This window comes from Musa acuminata, chromosome BXJ1-8 (assembly GCF_036884655.1).
Source record: "Musa acuminata AAA Group cultivar baxijiao chromosome BXJ1-8, Cavendish_Baxijiao_AAA, whole genome shotgun sequence".
NCBI classification, from domain to species: domain Eukaryota; kingdom Viridiplantae; phylum Streptophyta; class Magnoliopsida; order Zingiberales; family Musaceae; genus Musa; species Musa acuminata.
Genome location: NC_088334.1, coordinates 15,809,670 through 15,831,649, shown reverse-complemented (window position 1 = coordinate 15,831,649; position 21,980 = coordinate 15,809,670).

Genomic DNA, 21,980 nt, shown 5'->3' with positions numbered 1-21,980 from the left:
GCATGGCAGTGCCATGGTACCGTAGAGGCAGGACTTCTGTGAAAGTCATTGATCCCTTGCTCTCATGAAGGGAGAGCACTTAGTCGTAAAAGGGGCCAAGAAGGTAGAGCATGTAGAGGCAAACTCTAAGTACTAAGACAAGACTAAAGGGCAGAGACCAAGGAACTTCATAAGACTAGTGTCAATGAGCTTCTCATCAAAATAGCCGAAAGTGAAGGACTTCGGGTCATGCAAGAGTGCACGACCAAGGAACGAAGCAGGTAGTACGCGGTGTTGTACCTTTGCTACTCAGTGGAGTAGGCGACGGGGTTGATGGAGAAGACGATACAATCCCAGAGGTGACCAAAACTATTAGATATTTACTCCAAGTTAGGGTGAAAACTTCTTGCATTCCAGAAGTTCGATAGCATTGAGAAGGTGTATCACAGTAGCTAACTCAATGCAAGGAGTGCAAACACTTCGAGTGCTTCAGAAGTATGAACAAAGAGCAGGAGAAGGTTAGTACCCAGCTCGATGCATGGAGTACAACCCTTGAGAAGGTGAGCGAAGTCAAGTAACTATTGCCTTCTCAACTCTTAAGAGAATGAGCGAAACCGAGTACCTCAATTCTCTTATCTATCTAGCAGAGGAGCTCTACACAGGTTCAAAGACCCTTCGAAGATAATGGAAGACAATAGTTGTCATATCCTCACCAATGGTGATCAGTGCTACTGAGAATAGATTATCCGCCTCATTTCCCAACAGAAAACTAGTCGAAAGCAGAAGTGATGCGAATCTACTTGAAAGTGACAACTAAATGAAAGAAGAGTCAATGGGCAAATTTTATGGGGGAAGGACCCAAAACTCCAGAAGTTTGCGAGACGATGCTCGTTAAAGCTCAAACAAGCATCTACCCAGTTCATGCAGCATGAGACATTTGAGAGACTAGCGCATAGTAAGGATAGTCTTTTCCTTCATTTGGAGGATCCGTAGGAACCAACAGGGATCAACACAACTCAGCTAATCTGTTAGAACCCTTGCAGATTCTAAACTTGGGGTTGATCTCTTTAGGGGATCGGCCTCCTTGGAACTCTATAGGGGTTCCTCCCTCCAAGTTGCTGCTCAAAGGCTGCAGAAAAGATTCATCTATTGCTTGTGGAAAGAGGAGGAATACATGGCTATTTATAGGTTTCTAAACCCTAACTCCTAATAGGACTCCTACTCAAGACTCCTACTCAAGACTCCTTCTTCTAACCAACTCCTAATAGACTTCTAATCAAGACTCCTATTTCTTTACAACTCCTAATTTATCTCTAAGAAACAATCTCCTAACCCTTGCCGGCCTCTTCACCTCTTTAATAGGGGTCGGCTTAGGTAGGTTTTACATGAATGTCCCTCTCAATTAGGACTCTCCTAGCTAGAGTCCTAACAAACCCGCCCTCTTTAAATCAGCCTTGTCCTCGAGGCTGACGATTCATGAATTTTGAGAATTTGATCTTCAAGTCATCATAGTTCTCCCAAGTGGCATCTTCTGTTGGTAGGTTCACCCACTGTATTAGCACTGTAGTAGTGGGTCGTCGTCGTCAAGTCACGATTCGTCGACCAATAATGACACTTGGCTGAGTCTGGAGTTCTCCTTGGATAGTCATATTTGGTGGGTGGCTTTGGGCTATCTCCAAGCACCTATTTACAAATTTTGTCTGGCCGTTGATTTGCGGGTGATATGCCGTACTCCTTTTCAATTTAGTACCCTGCATATAGAATAACTTTGTCCAAAATCTGCTCGTGAATATGCAAGTAGAATTTATCATAAGTACAATACGTCCCTTATAGTGTAATACTTTTGAGTCCCAATTATAATGAGCTACGGAGCTTGGTGCTTCCTCCAATTTTTTTATAATCTTACTTGTCTCTGAATCTTCCTGTCATTCCATCTTAATATCCTCAAGGAAGTCGCTGGTCGGAAGTGAAACGGCTGAAACTTCTACTTGCTCAGGTAGCTGCGAAAGCGCATCTGCAAGAATATTCTCTTTCCCCTTTTTGTAAGTTATTTCATAATCAAATCCAAGAAGTTTTGTTACCCATTTTTGCTGCTCAGGGGATGATATCTTTCGCTCCAAAAAGTACTTGAGGCTTTTATGGTCGATTTTAATTTGAAATCGTCGACCATTCAAGTAGGGTCTCCACCTCGTTGCTGCGCGCACAATGGCAAGCATCTCCTTATCATATATTGACTTATTTTGATGGGAGGGAGATAGTGTCTTGCTAGTGTATGTGAGTGGTCGACCATCTTGCATGAGAACGGCTCCAATTCCGACTCCAGATGCGTCGGCCTCAATGATGAAGGGTCTATTGAAATCTGGTAGCGCAAGCACCGGTGTCGTTGTCATGGCTGCCTTAAGTTTGTCGAAGGCAGCAGAGGCTTTGTCCAACATTGGAAAGCATCTTTTTTTAGTAAAGAAGTGAGTGGTGCACTGATCATTGTAGGTTTCGGCCAGCCTTGCATTGCCTCAATTTTTGCTGGGTCTACTACCACTCCTTTTTCTGATATTATATGCCTAAGGTACTCTACTTTTTGCTGGAGAAAGCTGCACTTTGGTTGCTTTACAAAAAGAGTATTCTCCCGAAGGATCGTCAGAACAATCCGTAAATGCTGAAAGTGAGTCTCAAGAGAAGGGCTGTAAATGAGAATATCATCGAAAAATACCAGCACAAATTTGCGAAGGTAGCTCCGAAAAATATCGTTCATGAGACTTTGAAAGGTTGAAGGAGCATTAGTGAGTCCAAAAGGCATTACTAAGAATTCATAATGACCATTATGTGTGCGAAATGCAGTTTTTGGAATGTCATCGTCACATACCCGAATTTGGTGGTAACCGGATCGGAGGTCCAACTTCGTGAAGACTCGAGCTCCTTTTAATTCATCAAGAAGTTCATCCACCACTGGTATTGGGTACTTGTCCTTGACGGTGATGCCATTTAAAGCTCGGTAATCAATGCATATTCGCCATGTTCCATCCTTCTTGCGTACAAGTAGCACCGGTGAAGAGTAAAGGTTGCAACTTGGCCGAATAACTCCTGTTTTGAGCATCTCTTTTATAATCCTTTCTGTTTCATCCTTCTAGAGATGTAGATATTGATATGGCCGAGTATTTGCTGGAGGTTTGTCTGAAAGAATCGTTATATAATGATCATGCCGACAGGTAAGAGGTAGGTTGTAAGGTTCGTCAAATATATCTGAAAATTTAGCAAGTAAAGGAAGTAGGTTTGGATCTTCAAATTCTATTGGCTCTCCCTTAGTTTGCTGCTCAAGTTGTACCAAAAATCTGCAGCATGCTTTATGCAAAATCTTCTCCATTTGTTGTGTGCAAATCATCGTTACGTCGCCCCCATGTTTCTCGTTCAGTATCACCTGTTTCTCCTTACTGTAAAATTTCATAATTAGTTGCATAAAATTCTAAGAAATATCACCTAATGTTGTCAACCATTTAATTATGGGCATGGCCTCATGATCATCAAGCGGGAGAAGGAAGAAATATGCAATTATCTCTTGGTTCTGCTGCAATAGTTTCTCTTGCGGGCGCCTACGATCATACTTCAAAATCCATCCATCGGCGATCTTAACGTCAAACCTGCTACAATTCTCAATAGGTAAAGCCATTTGGACAGCAACCTTACTATTTAGAAAGTTATTAGTACTGCCCGCGTCGATGAGAACAGTGATCGGTTGTTGTTTAAGAAGGCCTCCAACTTTCATCGTTTGCGGGTTTGAGTAGTCGGCTAGTGCATGTACCGTAACTTCGATCGATTGTGCCTCTTCTTCTGCATCTTCTTTTACATGTTCAAGGCTCTCTTCTGGATGTTCAATGACCTCTTCTTCTATTGGTTCAATCATAAGAAGTCTCCCTTTACTACAGCGATGCTCACGGCTCCACGGCTTGTCACAATGCCAACATAACCCCTTTGCATATCGCTCTCGAAGCTCTTCTCTTGTTAACCTCTTTGGTGTAGGGACTTGGTCGATAGTAGGGGGGGTTGAGGGCTTCAATATTGCTGGTTGAGGAGTGACCCTAGTCCTCCGAGCTTCATAGTTCAATTGCTCCTCTTGATGTCGTGCGAAAGAGATGGCTGCCATAAGTGTATATGGTTGTCGCGCTTTAACTTCTCCTCGGATCTCCGGCTTCAAGCCCTCAATGAAGGTCCTCAATAGCTGTTTTTGAGACCAATCACGAGTTTGATTAGATAACCTTTCAAACCTGGTTTGGTACTCCTGAATGGTGGAGGTTTGTCGGATCTTTGCTAGTTGTTCGTCAATATTCTCGTAATCGGTTGGTTTGAAGTGGATCAGCAGTTCTTCTTTAAATTGTCGCCATGAATGGACTCTATAAGTATGTTCAAACCAATCAAACCACTGTATAGCATCCCCTTCAAGATATATAGCTACAATTTTCACCATAGATGCATCTGCGATTTTGTGGTACCGAAAATATCGCTCCACGCGCGAGATCCAACCAATCGGGTCTCCTTCTTCCCATCTAGGGAAGTCCACTCTCATGCATGGATAGTTGAGGTTGATCATAGAGCTTCCCCTTTCTTGGAAGTCATATCTTTGGGCTTGGTGCAATTGGGCAAAGCTCTCTCCTTGATGTGATTTCTTCGGGCTTAGTGGTCGGCCCAATCTGAGTTCGGTAAAGAGCATCCGAATCTTATCCTCCATTCGCACCTCGAAGGCTTCAAATTTAGCATTGAATACCTCCTCAGATGCCATAGTATATGTCGTCAAATCTGTGATATCAAGATTTCTCTTTTGTTGTCGGGTTAAAGGCATGTATTGGTTGAGAGAGGTGATGGTCGAAAGGGTTGGTAGATTGGTGGATGTAGGCTACGGTTTAGGCTTGTTTTGTGGCTATTTTGGGTGCAGGTTGAGGGTGTGGTTTGGTAGAGTTTTAGGGCTATAGATAAAAGTTTTGGATCTGTGGTAGATGGTAGCAAAGGTTTGATAGAAATTAATGGAAGTTGCAGCAAGTATGTGCTGTCTTGTAAGAGTAGAATTGTCGTCGAAGAAACAACGGTTTCTCGACGTAATTTCCACAAAAAACGTGAGAGAATTGAGGAGGGAATTGATAGTAAAATCACAATTTATATGATAGTAAGGATATCTAATTTAATCAAGAAAATTTCAGCAGTATAACAACAACGAAATTGGTGCAAGTTGCGATTGTAGAATTCTCGTCGAGAAATTTCAGCAGGTTATGATGAAAATTTGCAGCAACACAAAATCGTTTTTAGAGATGAATTTCTTTATAGATCAATCTTAGATGGAAGCCAAGATGATCTATGAAGTGTATAAGAAATTTCATTCAAAAAAGATTGCAAATAAATGGGTTAAGGCAACAATATGCGGCTGAAATTTTCTGCAGCATAGATTTTCAAGTGTAGCAGATTGGACATAAAAGATCAGTAGTTTATATTAAGAATTTTTCGATGAAACCAAAGGGAAATCCACTGTTAGGAAGTGTCAAAGATGTCATAAAAATTTCATAGAAATTTGGAGAGAAAAAGCACAGTAGCAAGATCAAACAGCCGGTGCTATACGGTTGGAATTCTGCAATGTATCTTTCGTCGTAGAGATGAAAACTTTATGACGAAAAGTTTATGCAGAAATATAGGAATAACTTTTTTGGGATTTTCAAATAAGGATAACTAAATTGCAGTAGCAGTAAGGTAGAAAACCAGAACCTGTTGCAATTCACGGGGAGATCAAAGGATGATCCGTGGTGGTGGAGATGACGGTGGAATTTGACAACGATCTCTTAAGCAATTGTGGGAATTGCTTTGGGCGGTTGTGGAGGGTTGATGGATGGCTGTGGAAGGGCAGCGAGATGCCAAGAACGCTGCTCTGATACCAGGTGTTAGAACCCTTGCAGATTCTAAACTTGAGGTTGATCTCTTTAGGGGATCGGCTTCCTTGGAACTCTATAGGGGTTCCTCCCTCCAAGTTGCTGCTCAAAGGCTGCAGAAAAGATTCATCTATTGCTTGTGGAAAGAGGAGGAATACATGGCTATTTATAGGGTTTCTAAACCCTAACTCCTAATAGGACTCCTACTCAAGACTCCTTCTTCTAACCAACTCCTAATAGACTTCTAATCAAGACTCCTATTTCTTTACAACTCCTAATTTATCTCTAAGAAACAATCTCCTAACCCTTGCCGGCCTCTTCACCTCTTTAATAGGGATCGGCTTAGGTATGTTTTACATGAATGTCCCTCTCAATTAGGACTCTCCTAGCTAGAGTCCTAACATAATCTCACACTAGAGCCAGAGTTATTGGTGAGTTGACGCAGCATGGCGGATCAAAAGTTTGACTACTCGACAATAGCAGCAGAGAGCAGCTAGGAGCCAAGAGGCACATTGCAGCTGAAGTAGAAGATTAAAGACTCAGCAAAGGTGAGGAGTTGTAGTGTCGACAAAGGCTTCGACGAGGACATCGAAGGAATAAGTGGGGGAGAATGTCACGGACAAAATTCTAAATATGATGTTTGATGTAATGCTTATGTATGTTTGTGTCTCTTGGTTTGTTCATACTTTACACAACATGTAGAGGGACGGTCGAAGGCTTAACAGCCCTATTTTAGTTGGGTTTGGTGACCGTTTTAGGCTTGTAAATAAAGGTTATGTCATGTGGACACTTGTGAGAGAATTCGATCTGTAGTGGACAATTTTGACCTTTTGTTGTGCAACCGTTTAGAGCTTATAAAGTCTGTTTATAATTTGCATTGTCTGTGAAGTGTTTCATAAAATGTTTGTTTGTGGATCCCGAGTGAGGCACTTGCTCTAACCCGTTTTCTGTGTTGTAAGTCCTAAGGGACCATGGGAGGTTTTAGAAAGGCGGACCTTGACACGAGAGTGTCTAATTTGCTACAATCTGTTCATATGGACCATACTGATAATATGATATTTTTTTTAGCCAACAATATTGTTACATAATCTTCAACTCAGCCTACTCAGATAATACAGCTCATCAACATATTCCCTGCACAAAGGAATACATTAATGAAGTTGGTTGGCAGCTGTAAAGCTGTATTATGGTACTTTTCTTCATGGCTAAGGAATACATTAATAGAGTTGGTTGGAAGCTATAAAGCACTTAATTTCAAAATTTCCTATGCATGAAGGGTTGTTTCATGCACTAGTATTTATTTTGGGGTTTAGGGCTTAGAAAGGATTTTTAGAAAACTGAGGATATTGGTGGAAGCTCTCTTGGAGTGCTCTTTTGAACTCTGTATCTCTTGGATGTATCCTTGAGTGGTGAGTCTTTTGCTTTCAGTTCTGTACCCTTGTTTATTATCATTAGGGTGGTGATCTTTCTGTCTCCCTTTTGATTTTAAACTTGGTGGTGAGCTATTTTTTCGTTTTACCGAAGTTTCTTCAAGAGTTCATTCCTTGCCTTCTGTGACATTTTCTATCTAAACAACTATTCTATTGGTGTTCTTTCAAAATCCATTCTGCATTTTTTTCCTCCCCGGTATCAGTTTGGTATCAAAGCTAAAGGCTAGAGATCATGGCAAGGCGGAATGGAAAAGATGAAGTTGGTGAAGGTAGCGACCATGAAGATGACGCTGAGTCGTTGAGGCTGCAGCTACGAAAATTGCTGCGTAGCCTACAAGAAAAAAATGAAATAATTGATGAACTTCAAAGTAGACACACCTCATCTTCCAAGGGAGTCGAGAAGATGTCGGAGAAGAAATGAAGTCCAAGATGAGTGGCAGAATAAATATAACCCCAGATTTGATATTCCAGAATTTGAAGGTAAAATAAATGTTGATGACTTTATCGATTGGCTTAATATAGCAGAAAGAATTTTCGATTTTCATGAACCACCAGAACAAAAGAAGGTCAAACTTGTGGCACTCAAACTCAAGCGGAATGCATCTTTTTGGTGGGAAAGTCTGAAGAAACAAAGAGAACGTGAGGGGAAGAGTAAGATAGTTACATGAGAGAAAATGAAAATTGAGCTTAAGAGAAAATATTTACCACATAATTATAGGCAAGAGATCTTTCTCAAAATACATGATTTCAAGCAAAAAGATCTTAGTGTGGAGGAGTACACTGCATAATTTGATAATTTGATGTTAAAAGAAGAGCTTGTTGAACCAGAAGAGCAAACAATTGCAAGATACTTAGGAGGTTTGAAGTATGAGATTGCTAAAGTTGTTCAGCTATAGCCATATTGGTCTTTAAATGATGTGAGCAAGCTGGCATTAAAAGTTGAAAAGCAACAGAAGTTTGAAAAGAGTTTTTGGTACGGCTCAAAAGAAGGATATACAAAAGGAGGAAGTTCCAAGCCTACTGTTCAAAGCAAGGTGATATCGAAGGTGCAAGAAAAGGTGTTAGGATCGGAGCGGCACTAAGAGGGGGGGGTGAATTAGTGCAGCGGATTAAAACTTTGATTTTAACAAAATCTTTCGTACGTTAAGAACGAAACTTGAGAAATTTAACTTGAAGGCGTATTCTTAAAGTTGCGCAGCAAGAGTAATAAGGAACTAAAGCAGTAAGAAGATTTGCAGTAATGTAAATGACAATAATAAAAAGCAAACCAGAGATTACGCCGATTTTTAGAGTGGTTCGGTCAAATGACCTACTCCACTTGCGAGGCCCCTCTTCGATGAGGCTCCCACCTTCCACTAGCAAGTCTCTTGAAATGGAAGGGTAAACACCCCTCTTACAACCTTTTACAAGCAGCTCAACCTCTTACAAATTTTCAATAAGAAAGAAGGAGGAGAACTCTCTAGCAAATTGAAAACAAGACTTGCTAAGACTTTCTAAGACTTTTCTCTCAATCAAAATGCTTCTCAAAAGTTGTAACCTCAGCTGAGATTTGAGGGGTATTTATAGGCCTCAAGAGGATTCAAATTTTGGGCTCCAAAATTTGAATTCTCTTAGGGTTCCCGGTGCTGGCGGTTCCACCGCCCAGCCAGGCGGTGCCACCGCCCAGCGCTCGGGTGCTGGGCGGTGCAACCGCCCAACCAAGTAGGTGTCACCGCCCAGCACTCGGGTGCTGGGCGGTGCCACCGCCTACAGTATTTTCAGCCCGACTATAGTGTTTTCAGCCACTAGTTGGGCTTCAATCTTGGCTCTCTAGTTTGCTGGTTTAGCTTAATTTTTAGCCTAAACCAACTCTGACTTTGGGCCCAGTTGGCCCCTAACCAGGATATAGGATTATCTCTTAATCCTAATCCTAATTACAAGTGGACTACATAACCAAAACACATCCTAAGCAAATTTTCAACCGCGAACGTCGAGTCTTGTTCTGGCGAGCTTTACGACGAACTTTCTGCCGACGGGCTTCTAGCAAGCTCCCGACTTGTGATGACTTTAATGAGTAGCTGAGCCTTCTCGGTGATCTCCGTGAACCTCCGACGATCTCTTCGGCAAACTTTTGAAAATTCCGACAGGTTCCCGATTTCTTCTCGGTTGGTTCTGACAGCATCTCCGACGATTCTTCGGACTCTTAAACGTCCATCGAACTTGACTCCGGTATTCTCGCTTTGTGTTTTCTGGTTATCATAGTTAATCCTGCACACTTAACTCAATAATATGGATTAGATCAAATAACCCATCAATTGATTTTATCATCAAAATCCGAGATTCAACAATCTCCCCCTTTTTGATGATGACAATCAATTGATGACGGAGTTAAACGTAACTCCCCCTATCTATATGCCATATTATGAGAAGATAAAACACTTGAATTTCATCATTGAATTCAAGTATAAACCGATAAGCTCTAACCGTAGAACTTATTGTTATTCTCATTAAGCATAATGTAAATGCGAAACTTTGATGAAAATCTTTTTCAAGTCGAAAGATAAGAGACAAATTTTACTATGACAAGAGATAAAGATTTTCAACTTAAATTGCATGATTATACATTTTAGACATGCATTCAATATGATCAATCAATCTTACGATATTTTCAAGGATTTTGCAAGGCATATAAGATAATCATCGATCGATCACTTTTCTCAAGGATTTTGCAATTCATATTTTGTCATGCTATTAAGAATGATATAAGTCATCAATTTTCTCCCCCTTTGTCATCAACAAAAAGGAAAATGAGACTTGAAGCACATATTTTGTCATACAACGATTTTATCATTGAAAATTAAGTATGCAAAAATATTTACGCAGAGTTCATTTTAGAGGAAAATTCAGCATGCATTCATATTATCTAATCTCTTCTTTCTATGAATAACAGAAATTGTAGATGTATATAAGAGAGAGATTGGGATAAAAAAAAATTCAAGTAGTAATTTCACGAAGTCAAGATCATAATTCGAATACAAACTCATTCAAATCGTCAAATTAATGAAAATCTCAACATTACTTTTTAAACATCACATAAGGCATTTAAAGAATTTTTGAAACATAGGAGAATGATTAATTTAAGCATACAATGTTTCAATCAAATTCAAGTCATGAATGCCAATACTTTCATATTTGTAAGTATTAATTCATGAATGCCAAAAGATATTATTTGTGATTCCAATTTTGCAAGATCAAGATTATGATTTAGATAAAATTTATTTAAATCAAATCGCTAACTTGAAATTCATAATCAAGTCATCAAAGTCGATTTCAAGATTTCACAACATGTCATATGGAATTTGAAGGAGAATGAGAGACGGAAAGAAGATGAAAAACTTTACGAAAAATCCAATCAAACAAGTTTATTGTTTAGGGACAATTTAGCATGCCTAATTCCCTTCGTATGAATTCAAATTGGTCTTCATTCAAGGCTTTTGTAAATATATCTGCTAATTGATGCTTTGTGTCAATGAATTCTAGAACAACATTATTGTTAAGGACATGATCGCGTATGAAATGATGCCTAACGTCGATGTGCTTAGTTCTAGAATGCTGAATTGGATTTTTAGTAAGACATATGGCACTAGTATTATCACATTTTATGGGAATATTTTTAAAGTGAATTCCATAGTCTTCTAATGTATTTTTCATCCAAATGACTTGTGCATAACATGCACTTGCAGCAATGTATTCGGCTTCCGCCGTAGATAGTGCAACTGAATTTTGTTTCTTGGAAGTTCAAGAAACAAGTGCATGTCCTAAAAATTGGCATGTTCCGGATGTACTTTTTTTATCTATCCTGCATCCGCCAAAATCGGCATCTGCATAAGCTATTAGATCGAATTTTTCAGATTTTGGATACCACAATCCTAAATTTGGAGTTCCTTTAAGATATCTAAATATTCTTTTAACACTCTTAAGATGACATAATTTAGGATTAGATTGAAACCTAGCGCAAAGTCCTACACTAAACATAATATCCGGTCTAGTCGCAGTGAGGTAGAGTAGACTACCTATCATTCCCCTATATGTTTTTTGATCGAAACTTTCACCATTTTCATCCATATCCAACTTAGTCGTAGTACTCATAGGGGTGTTTATTGCTTTTGAACTATCCATGTTAAATCGTTTTAACAATTCTAATGTATATTTGGATTGGTTAAGAAATATACCATCACTAAGTTGTTTGATTTGTAATCCCAAAAAGAAAGTTAATTCACCCATTAAACTCATTTCAAATTCAAGACTCATACATTTGGCAAATGATTCACATAGTGATTCATCCGAAGAGCCAAACACAATATCGTCAACATAAATTTGCACAATAAGAAAATTATTTTCAAAATGTTTAATAAACAATGTAGTATCAACCTTACCTTTGGTAAAATTATTTAAAATAAGAAAGGAACTAAGCCTTTCATACCAAGCTCTAGGAGTTTGTTTTAAGCCATAGAGAGCTTTAGTCAATTTGAATACATGATTAGGAAGAAGAGAATTTTCAAATCCGGGAGGTTGTTCTACAAATACTTCTTCGGAAATAAAACCATTCAAGAAAGCACTTTTAACATCCATTTGAAATAGTTTAAAATTATTACTACTAGCATAGGCAAGGAGCATCCTTATGGCTTCTAATCGAGCCACGGGAGCGAAGGTTTCTTCGTAATCGATACCTTCTTCTTGGTTGAAACCTTTGGCCACTAATCTAGCCTTGTTTCTAACCACGATACCATTTTCGTCTTACTTGTTTCTAAAGACCCACTTAGTACCTATGACTAAGTGGTCACTTGGTCTAGGAACAAGCTTCCATACCTCATTCCTCTCAAATTGGTTCAATTCTTCTTGCATTGCAATGATCCAAAAATCATCTTTTAAGGCTTCGCCAATGCATTTAGGTTCAATTTAAGAAAGGAAAGCGGCATTAGCACAAAAATTCTTGAAAGAGGAACGAGTTTGAACCCCTTTTGATGTATCTCCTATAATTTGCTCTTTTGGATGAGCATCTACATACTTCCATTCTTTAGTTAAGGAAATTTCGGAAGAAGGTGCATCCAAGTTGCTATTTTGAGGAGGGGGTTCATTCAAATTCAAATTATCAAAACCAAGATCATCATCAAAATTATTTTTCTTTAAATTTGAAACTTCATTAAAAACTACATGAATAGACTCTTCAATTACTAAAGTTCTTTTATTAAAAACCCGAAAAGCTTTAGAAACGGAAGAGTAACCAAGAAAGATGCCTTCATCGGATTTAGCATCAAATTTTCCTAAGGCATCCCTTTCATTTAAAATAAAGCATTTACAACCAAAAACTTTAAAATAGGAGATGTTTGGTTTTTTGTTATTACATAATTCATAGGGAGTTTTGGATAAGGATGGTCTTATTAGGACTCTATTCATGATGTAGCAAGCCGTATTTACGGCTTCGGCCCAAAAGTACTTAGGTAAACTCTGTTCATTCAACATAGTTCTTGCCATTTCTTGTAGGTTTCTATTTTTCCTTTCAACTACTCCATTTTGTTGAGGATTTCTTGGAGTTGAGAAGTTGTGATTGTACCCATTACTTTCGCAAAAATTTTGAAAGTCACGATTTTGGAATTCACCACCGTGATCACTCCGAATTGATGAAATCATGAAGCCTTTTTCGTTTTGAGTGAGTTTACAAAATTTAGAGAAACACTTGAAGCAATCACTTTTGTGAGCTAAGAAATAGGTCCAAGTGTATCTAGAGTAGTCATCCACAATCACAAAGGCATATTTGCTTCCACCTAGACTTGTTGTATCAATTGGTCCAAATAAGTCCAAATGGATCAATTGTAATGGTCTAGTAGTGCTAATTTGATTTTTTGGTTTGAAGCTTGTTTTTATTTGTTTGCCTAGTTGACATGCATCACATACTTCGTCCTTAATAAACTTTATATTTGGAATTCCTCGTACTAATTCTTGAGATGAGATCTTAGATATTGTTTTCATGCTTGCATGGCCTAATCTCCTATGCCAAAGCCAAGCATCATCATTTACGGCGGAGAAGCACATTTCATTACTTAGTTCATCAAGATTGATGGTATAGACATTATTTTGTTTTAAAGCAATCATAGTCATGTTATGATTTGGTTTTTCAATAATGCACATATTTGATTCAAATCTAACGATGTAACCTTTATCGCATAGTTGACTAATACTCAAGAGATTATGTTTCAATCCATCAACTAGTAAGACATCATCAATGGAAAAATTAAATTTGTTACCAATAGTTCCCTTGCCAATGATTTTGCCCTTGTTGTTGTCTCCGAAGGTAACGTACCCTTCTTCTTTGCTAGTGAGCATAGAGAAATGAGATAGATCTCCAGTCATATGTCTTGAGCATCCACTATCGAGATACCATCTCTTGCTCCTAGCTTGTGGGTTTGTCTACAAAAGAGGATGATTTTTAGGTACCCATTTGATTTTGGGTGCCTCAAAAATTGACCCACTAACTTTGTTATTTATGATTGAATTCTTTATAGTTCCTTTAGGAACCCATATTAATTTTTGTGAACTAATTTTCCTAAATGGGCATTTGTAGGCAATATGTCCGGATTTGCAATAAAAGTTGCATTTCATATAAGAGGAAACATGTAATGTAGGTCCTTTTATGAAAGTGGTAGGATTTTGATGTAATCCTTTTACAAATCCAATTCCATTTCTATTTGCGATGTGACCCTTGTGTGCAAGGATCATATCTAATCCTTTGCTACCAATCTTAAACTTGTTTAAGGTTTCCTTAAAAGCAAATTTCCATTTTTTATTGCTTCTAAGTGCTCACACTTAGAGCATGGAGGAGTTTGAAGACTATCAAACTTATCTTGTAGCAAAGCATGCTCTTTCTTTAAGATACTTAACTTCTTGCTAACAGTTCTACATTCATCAAATAATTCATGAAAAGCGATAGATAGTTCTTCAAAAGATAAATCTTCATTAAATAAATCACATACCTCTTCTCCTAATGTCATTAGCGCGTAATGAGCAACTTGCTCGGTGTTGGACTCCTCTTCTTCGGATGCGCTTGAATCATCCCACGTTGCCTTGAATGCCTTCTTCTTTGATGTTCTCTTTTTGGCTTGAGGACAATCGTTCTTATAGTGTCCCGGTTTTTTGCATTCATAGCAAATCACTTGGTCCTTCTTTTGTTCAAATTTATTTTTTGTATTATTTTTAAATCTGTTCTTTCTTAAATATTTTTTAAATTTTTGAGTCAAAAGTGCAATGTCATTGTCACTGTCCTCATCACTTGATGTTCCTTTCAAGTGGTCTTCTTGTGATTTGAGTGCAATATCCTTCCTGTTCTTTGGAAGGGGTTTCTCGAGCTCGTCATGAGCTTGACATGTCATTTCGTAGGTCATTAGAGACCCAATGAGTTCTTCAAGAGGGAATGCTTTAAGGTCTTTGGCCTCTTGAATGGCCGTAACTTTTGGATCCCAACTTTTAGGGAGGGATCTTAAGATTTTAGTTACTAGTTCAAAGTTAGTAAAATCTTTACCAAGAGCTTTGAGTCTATTGATGACATCCGTAAACCGGGTGTACATGTCTCCGATGGACTCACTTGGTTTCATTCGGAAAAGTTCGTAAGAGTGCACAAGGATGTTGATTTTGGACTCTTTCACTCGGCTAGTGCCTTCATGAGTGACCTCAAGAGTTCTCCAAATATCAAAAGCCGAATCACACATTGAAACACGATTAAATTCGTTTTTGTCTAGTGCACAAAACAAGGCATTCATAGCCTTTGCATTTAAAGCAAAAACCTTCTTCTCCGATTCATCCCATTCGCTCATCGGAAGAGAAGATTTTTGAAATCCATTCTCGAAAATAGACCAAAGCTCAAAGTCCATAGAAATGAGGAAGATTCTCATGCGAGTCTTCCAATATGTGTAATCCGACCCATTAAACAAAGTTGGTCGTGCAATAGAATGGCCCTCTTGCATGCCGGAGTAAGCCATCTCTCTTGGGTATTAAACCAAATATGAGAGATAACCTTGCTCTGATACCACTTGTTAGGATCGGAGCGGCACTAAGAGGGGGGGGTGAATTAGTGCAGCGGATTAAAACTTCGATTTTAACAAAATCTTTCGTACGTTAAGAACGAAACTTGAGAAATTTAACTTGAAGGTGTATTCTTAAAGTTGCGCAGCAAGAGTAATAAGGAACTAAAGCAGTAAGAAGATTTGCAGTAATGTAAATGACAATAATAAAAAGCAAACCAGAGATTACGCCGATTTTTAGAGTGGTTCGGTCAAATGACCTACTCCACTTGCGAGGCCCCTGTTCGATGAGGCTCCCACCTTCCACTAGCAAGTCTCTTGAAATGGAAGGGTAAACACCCCTCTTACAACTTTTTACAAGCAGCTCAACCTCTTACAAATTTTCAATAAGAAAGAAGGAGGAGAACTCTCTAGCAAATTGAAAACAAGACTTGCTAAGACTTTCTAAGACTTTTCTCTCAATCAAAATGCTTCTCAAAAGTTGTAACCTCAGCTGAGATTTGAGGGGTATTTATAGGCCTCAAGAGGATTCAAATTTTGGGCTCCAAAATTTGAATTCTCTTAGGGTTCCCGGTGCTGGCGGTTCCACCGCCCAGCCAGGCGGTGCCACCGCCCAGCGCTCGGGTGCTGGGCGGTGCAACCGCCCAGCCAAGTAGGTGTCACCGCCCAGCTAGGCGGTGCCACCGCCTACAGTGTTTTCAGCCCGACTACAGTGTTTTCAGCCACTAGTTGGGCTTCAATCTTGGCTCTCTAGTTTGCTGGTTTAGCTTAATTTTTAGCCTAAACCAACTCTGACTTTAGGCCCAGTTGGCCCTAACCAGGATATAGGATTATCTCTTAATCCTAATCCTAATTACAAGTGGACTACATAACCAAAACACATCCTAAGCAAATTTTCAACTGCGAACGTCGAGTCTTGTTCTGGCGAGCTTTCCGACGAACTTTCTGCCGACGGGCTTCTAGCAAGCTCCCGAACTTGTGATGACTTTAATGAGTAGCCGAGCCTTCTCGGTGATCTCCGTGAACCTCCGACGATCTCTTCGGCAAACTTCCGAAAATTCCGACAGGTTCCCGATTTCTTCTCGGTTGGTTCTGGCAGCATCTCCGACGATTCTTCGGACTCTTAAACGTCCATCGAACTTGACTCCGGTATTCTCGCTTTGTGTTTTCTGGTTATCGTAGTTAATCCTGCACACTTAACTCAATAATATGGATTAAATCAAATAACCCATCAATTGATTTTATCATCAAAATCCGAGATTCAACAAAAGGGTGAAGAATCTGCTAGCAGCAAAAAAACACCTAATTCTTCTACCCCAAGTGGCCGAAAATGCTTCAAATGTCATGGTTTTGGGCATATCACATCAGATTGTCCAAATAGGAGGATTGTAACTTTGGTTGAAGATCATAGTGATGGAGGAGAAGATGAAACTGATGACGAACCAAAAGACGATGATGATGAGGAAGAGATTACTTATGCTGATCATGGTTTGTCTATTGTATTGCAACGTAGTTTACAAGTGTCATATGTGGCCAACAATGAAAGTTGGGTGAGAAAAAATGTGTTTCATACTAAATGCACTTCTCTTGGCAAAGTATGCTTGGTGATCATCGACAACGGCAGCTTTGAGAATGTGGTATCTTTGGAGATGGTACAAAAGCTAAAGTTGGACACAATCTCTCATCCACATCCATACCAGTTATGTTGGCTGCAAAAAGGAAATGACATCAATGTAACTAAAAGATGTTTAGTTTTATTTTCTATTGGCAAATATTATAAAGATGAAGTATGGTGTGATGTTGCTCCTATGGATGCTTGTCATTTGCTGTTGGGAAGACCTTGGCATTATGATAGAAGGGTGTTGTATGACGGCTACAAACATACTTATTCTTTTAAGGTGAATGAAAAGAAGATTATTTTAGCTCCATTACAACCATCCGAAATTAGTGCACCAAAAAAGAAAGTTAGCGCTTTTATGTCCTATGGTGAATGCAAAGATGAATTAGACAAGGGTGGTCATGTTATGGCTCTACTAGTAGTAGAAGAAAATGAATAACACAAGGAGACACCAAAAATCATGAAACAAATCTTGGAAGAGTTTGAAGATGTTATACCAGAAGAGATTCCACATGGCCTTCCACCCTTGAGAGATATCCAGCATCACATTGATCTTATTCCGGGGGCTGTTCTACCTAATAAGGCAGCATATAGAATGAGTCCCAAGGAGCATGAAGAACTTCAAAAGCAAGTTGATGAATTGGTGAAAAAAGGGTTAATCTAGGAGAGTATGAGTCCTTGTGCGATTCCAGCCTTGTTAGTGCATAAGAAGGATGGTCTTGGAGAATGTGCGTGGACAGTCGCACCATCAACAAAATCACAGTGAACTATCGCTTTCCTATTCCAAGGTTAGATATTTTAATTGATCAATTGTGTGGTGCTTATAATTTCTCAAAAATTGATTTGAGGAGTGGCTATCACCAAATAAGAATGAGGCCCGGAGATGAGTGGAAAATAACATTTAAAACTAGAGAAGGCTTATATGAATGGTTGGTTATGCCATTTGGTCTATCTAATGCTCCTAGCACCTTCATGAGATTTATGAATCACATACTTAAGCTATGCATTGGAATATTTGTTGTAGTTTATTTTGACGATATATTGGTGTACGGCAAGAGCGAAGAGGAGCATATGAATCATCTGAAATCTCTTTCTCATTTTGAGGCATCAAAAGCTTTATGCTAATCTAAAGAAGTATGATTTCTTTACTTCTAGTGTGGTGTTTCTAGGGTATGTTGTTTCAAAAGATAGAATCATGATAGATCAAAGTAAGGTAGAGGCTATTCTCAGTTGGCCAACACCTGCTTCGTTGCATGATATGAGGAGTTTCCATGGCTTAACTTCGTTTTACAGAAGATTTATCAAGGGTTTCAGCTCTATTGTCGCTCCAATCACCGAATGTTTGAAATGTGATAAATTCAAATGGACTAGTGAGGCTAACGATGCTTTTGAGCTTTTGAAAAGAAATGTTACTGAAGTTCCTATCTTAGTTCTACAAAATTTTGATAATGTGTTTGAAGTTGAATGTGATGCATCTAATGTGGGAATTGGTGCTGTTTTGAGTCAAGACGGAAAGCTCATTGCATTTTTTAGTGAAAAGCTAAATGATACGAGAAAAAAATACTCTACGTATGATAAGGAGTTTTATGCGATTTATCAAGCTTTGTCTCATTGGAGTCAATATCTTCTTGCCAAGCCATTTGTTCTATATTCTGATAATGAGGCATTAAAGTTCATTAATCACCAGCACAAGCTAAACAAGAGACATGCAGCTTGGGTGGAGTTTTTACAATCTTATAACTTTACAATCAAGCATAAATCTGGTGTTCAAAATGTAATTGCTGACGCATTGAGCAGAAAGCATTTTTTATTATCAGCAATGGAAGTCAAAGTGGTTGGATTTGAAACATTCAAAGATCCATATGAGAATGATGTGGATTTCGGCTCGATATGGCAGAATTGTAAATCAGGTTCCTTTCAATAATTTTTTATCTTTGATGGTTTTCTTTTTCAAGCTAATGCTTTGTATGTTCCATCTTGTTCTTTGAGACAAGTAATTCTAGCTGAAGCTCATGGTGGTGTTTTGGGAGGACATTTCGGTAGGGACAAGACTCTAGCTCTTATTTGATCAAATTTTACTGGCCTAAAATGTTCAGAGATGTGGATAGACATGTGAAGTAATGCCGATTGTGTCATTTGGCAAAAACAAGAAATCAAAATTCTGGTTTGTACACTCCATTGCCAGTGCCAAATGCTCCATGGGAGGATGTGAGTCTTGATTTCGTTTTGGGACTGCCAAGAACTCAAAGGAACAAGGATTCTATCATGGTGGTTGTTGACAGATTTTTAAAAATGTCTCACTTTGTTCCATGCAATAAATCAAATGATGCATCTCATATTGCTGATTTATATTTTAAGGAGATTGTTAAATTGCATGGTATTCCAAAAACTATTGTTACATCTTGGATTTTTTATTTTTTATTTTAATCTTTCCACACATTTAGGCCAAATAGATAAACATCACTTTAATCATCATTCATAAACATTTATTACAATTCATTTATTACAATCCATTTATTCATCAAATCATAAATAGAAAAATAAACATAGTGATGTTAACTTCAAGAATTATCCAAGTGGCTCTACCTAGCGGTAGAGGAAGGTCCGCTCTCCACTGAAATCCGATTTAGTACTAGAGGGAGGCTGCTTTGAAAATCAAAAACAAAAAAAATTCAGCAACGCTGAGTAGGAACCCCAAAAGTCAACTCAAAATGTATATATGATCAAAATTCAATCAATCATCCCATTGGCGTATATCAAATACCCGAAGGAGCACTCCCCCAACAACGGATGGAGAGGCTTTACCCTACGGGATGAGTTTGTGTTCTCCCAACAGCGGATGGAGGCAAACTCATATCACACTCCCAACAGCGAATGGAGTGGTGTCCCACACCCGCCAAAGTGGGGACACGTTCCTCCCAACAGCGGATGGAGGAACCGTCCAGCCGCCACGTCTGACGGCCCGCTAATCCCTGAAGGGAATCGCCGTACTTGCTCTCGGTAGGAAAATAATATAATCTCATACTAGTCATGTCCATTTCGGGATGAAATAACATATTTAAAATGTCTCTTTCAAATATCATCAATATCAAGGAATATAAATTAGCCCTCAATTGACTTGAACTCTAGTTTAATCGATTCAATTGAACTCGATTTACTAGAGCCTAACTGAACTGATCTCTAATCCTTATTTAACTAGTCTGGAACCACCCTAGACTAGTATAATTTAGACTAGATTAAGTTCAACTTAGGTTAAACTAACTTGAATAAGTCAATCAATTCGGAATCACCCTGAATTGATCTGACTAATCAAGTCTAGTTTAGTTCAATCAACATTTGGGCTCAAGTTCAACAATAACATTGGGCTAGATTGAGCAAGTCCATCTACTGGTCATGTGCATTATACATGATTGAGCATGCATTACACAAAACTAGCCTAGCCTTGGCCCATGGACTAGTCATGTGCGTCGCATGTGACCACCCATAATGGTTGGGTTGGGGTAGCCTACGGGCCAAGGTCTGACCCGTGGGTTGGGCTTGGCTTGTGAACAATTTCATTCCAATTAATATCAAATTTCATATCATAGCATATACCCATTAACAATATAAATAAAAACATAATAATGCATTAAAAGATAGATGAGGAGAAAGACTTTAATACAAAGAAATAACGTTCTAAATTTGACTAGAAATCATAAGACATTAAAAGAGGGACTGGAAGATAAGTTTTTAATACAAGGAAATAGCCTTCTAAATTCAAATAAAAATCATGTTTTCAACATATATAAAATTTCAACATATTCTAGTCATATTTTAAATCATTCAGAATAATATATTTTAAATTTCAGATCAAAGAATATCAAAAAGAATTTTAGATAACATATTCTAATCTAACAAGATTTTAATCCAGATAAGATTAAAGATAAATTGTAATACAAGAAATATCATATAAAACAAATACATTTTTAACATATTTAACTCTACAATAAAAACCTTAATCATGGGTCAAAGAATATGAAAACTTTAACTAATTACTTTAGTACAAAAATTTTGACATTTAAAGAATTGATACATATTTTTCAAACTATAAAACTTTCAACATTTAAAGAATCAAAATAAAAGCTAAAACTTTTAAATTTAAGAAAGGTAGGGAAACCTACCTCTTATCAACATGGTGTAACTCCTCGTTCCTCCCGCTACCAAGCTCGACTAGGTGAGGAATGAAGGAGAGAAATCCCTCCCTTTAAATAGGAGTTGGTGAGCCTCTATTAAGGGAAATTTATTTTAATTTTCATATTTATTTAATATAAATTATTTCCATTTAATATACTAACAAATATGATATCATTATATTTGGAATACTTAATAGTTATTTCCTTAATTCATATCAACAAAGAAGGAAGTAGATTAAGATTACCTTAAATTATAATAACAAGGAAAGAAAATCAATTCATAACTTAAATATTTGATGTGATTACAACTATGGTGTCTGATCGAGATTCAAAATTTGTTAGTCATTTTTGGAGAACTCTTTGGAGGAAGCTGGGTACTTCTTTGAATTTCAGCAGCTCGCATCATCCACAAACCGATGGGCAAACTGAGGTAACAAACCGAAGCTTGGGAAATTTGCTTAGAAGCTATGTTGGCAAGAATATTAAGCAATGGGATGTCATTGTTCCACAAATTGAGTTTGCCTACAATCGTTCGATGCATCATAGTATTGGTAAGAGTCATTCTGAGGTAGTTTATAGTGCTAATCCTACTGGTCCTTTGGACTTAATCCCTCATTCTACAACAAAGTAATTTAGTAGAGATGCTGATGAAAGAGCTAAGCAAATAAAGAAGCTACATGAGGGTGTGAAAGCAACCATTGAGAAACAAAATGAGAGGTACATGCAAGCGGCTAACAAACACAGAAAACTTGTGGAGTTTAATGCAGGTGATTTGGTCTGGATTTATCTAAGGAAGGAGAGGTTTCCGTCGGGAAAATTTGGAAAAC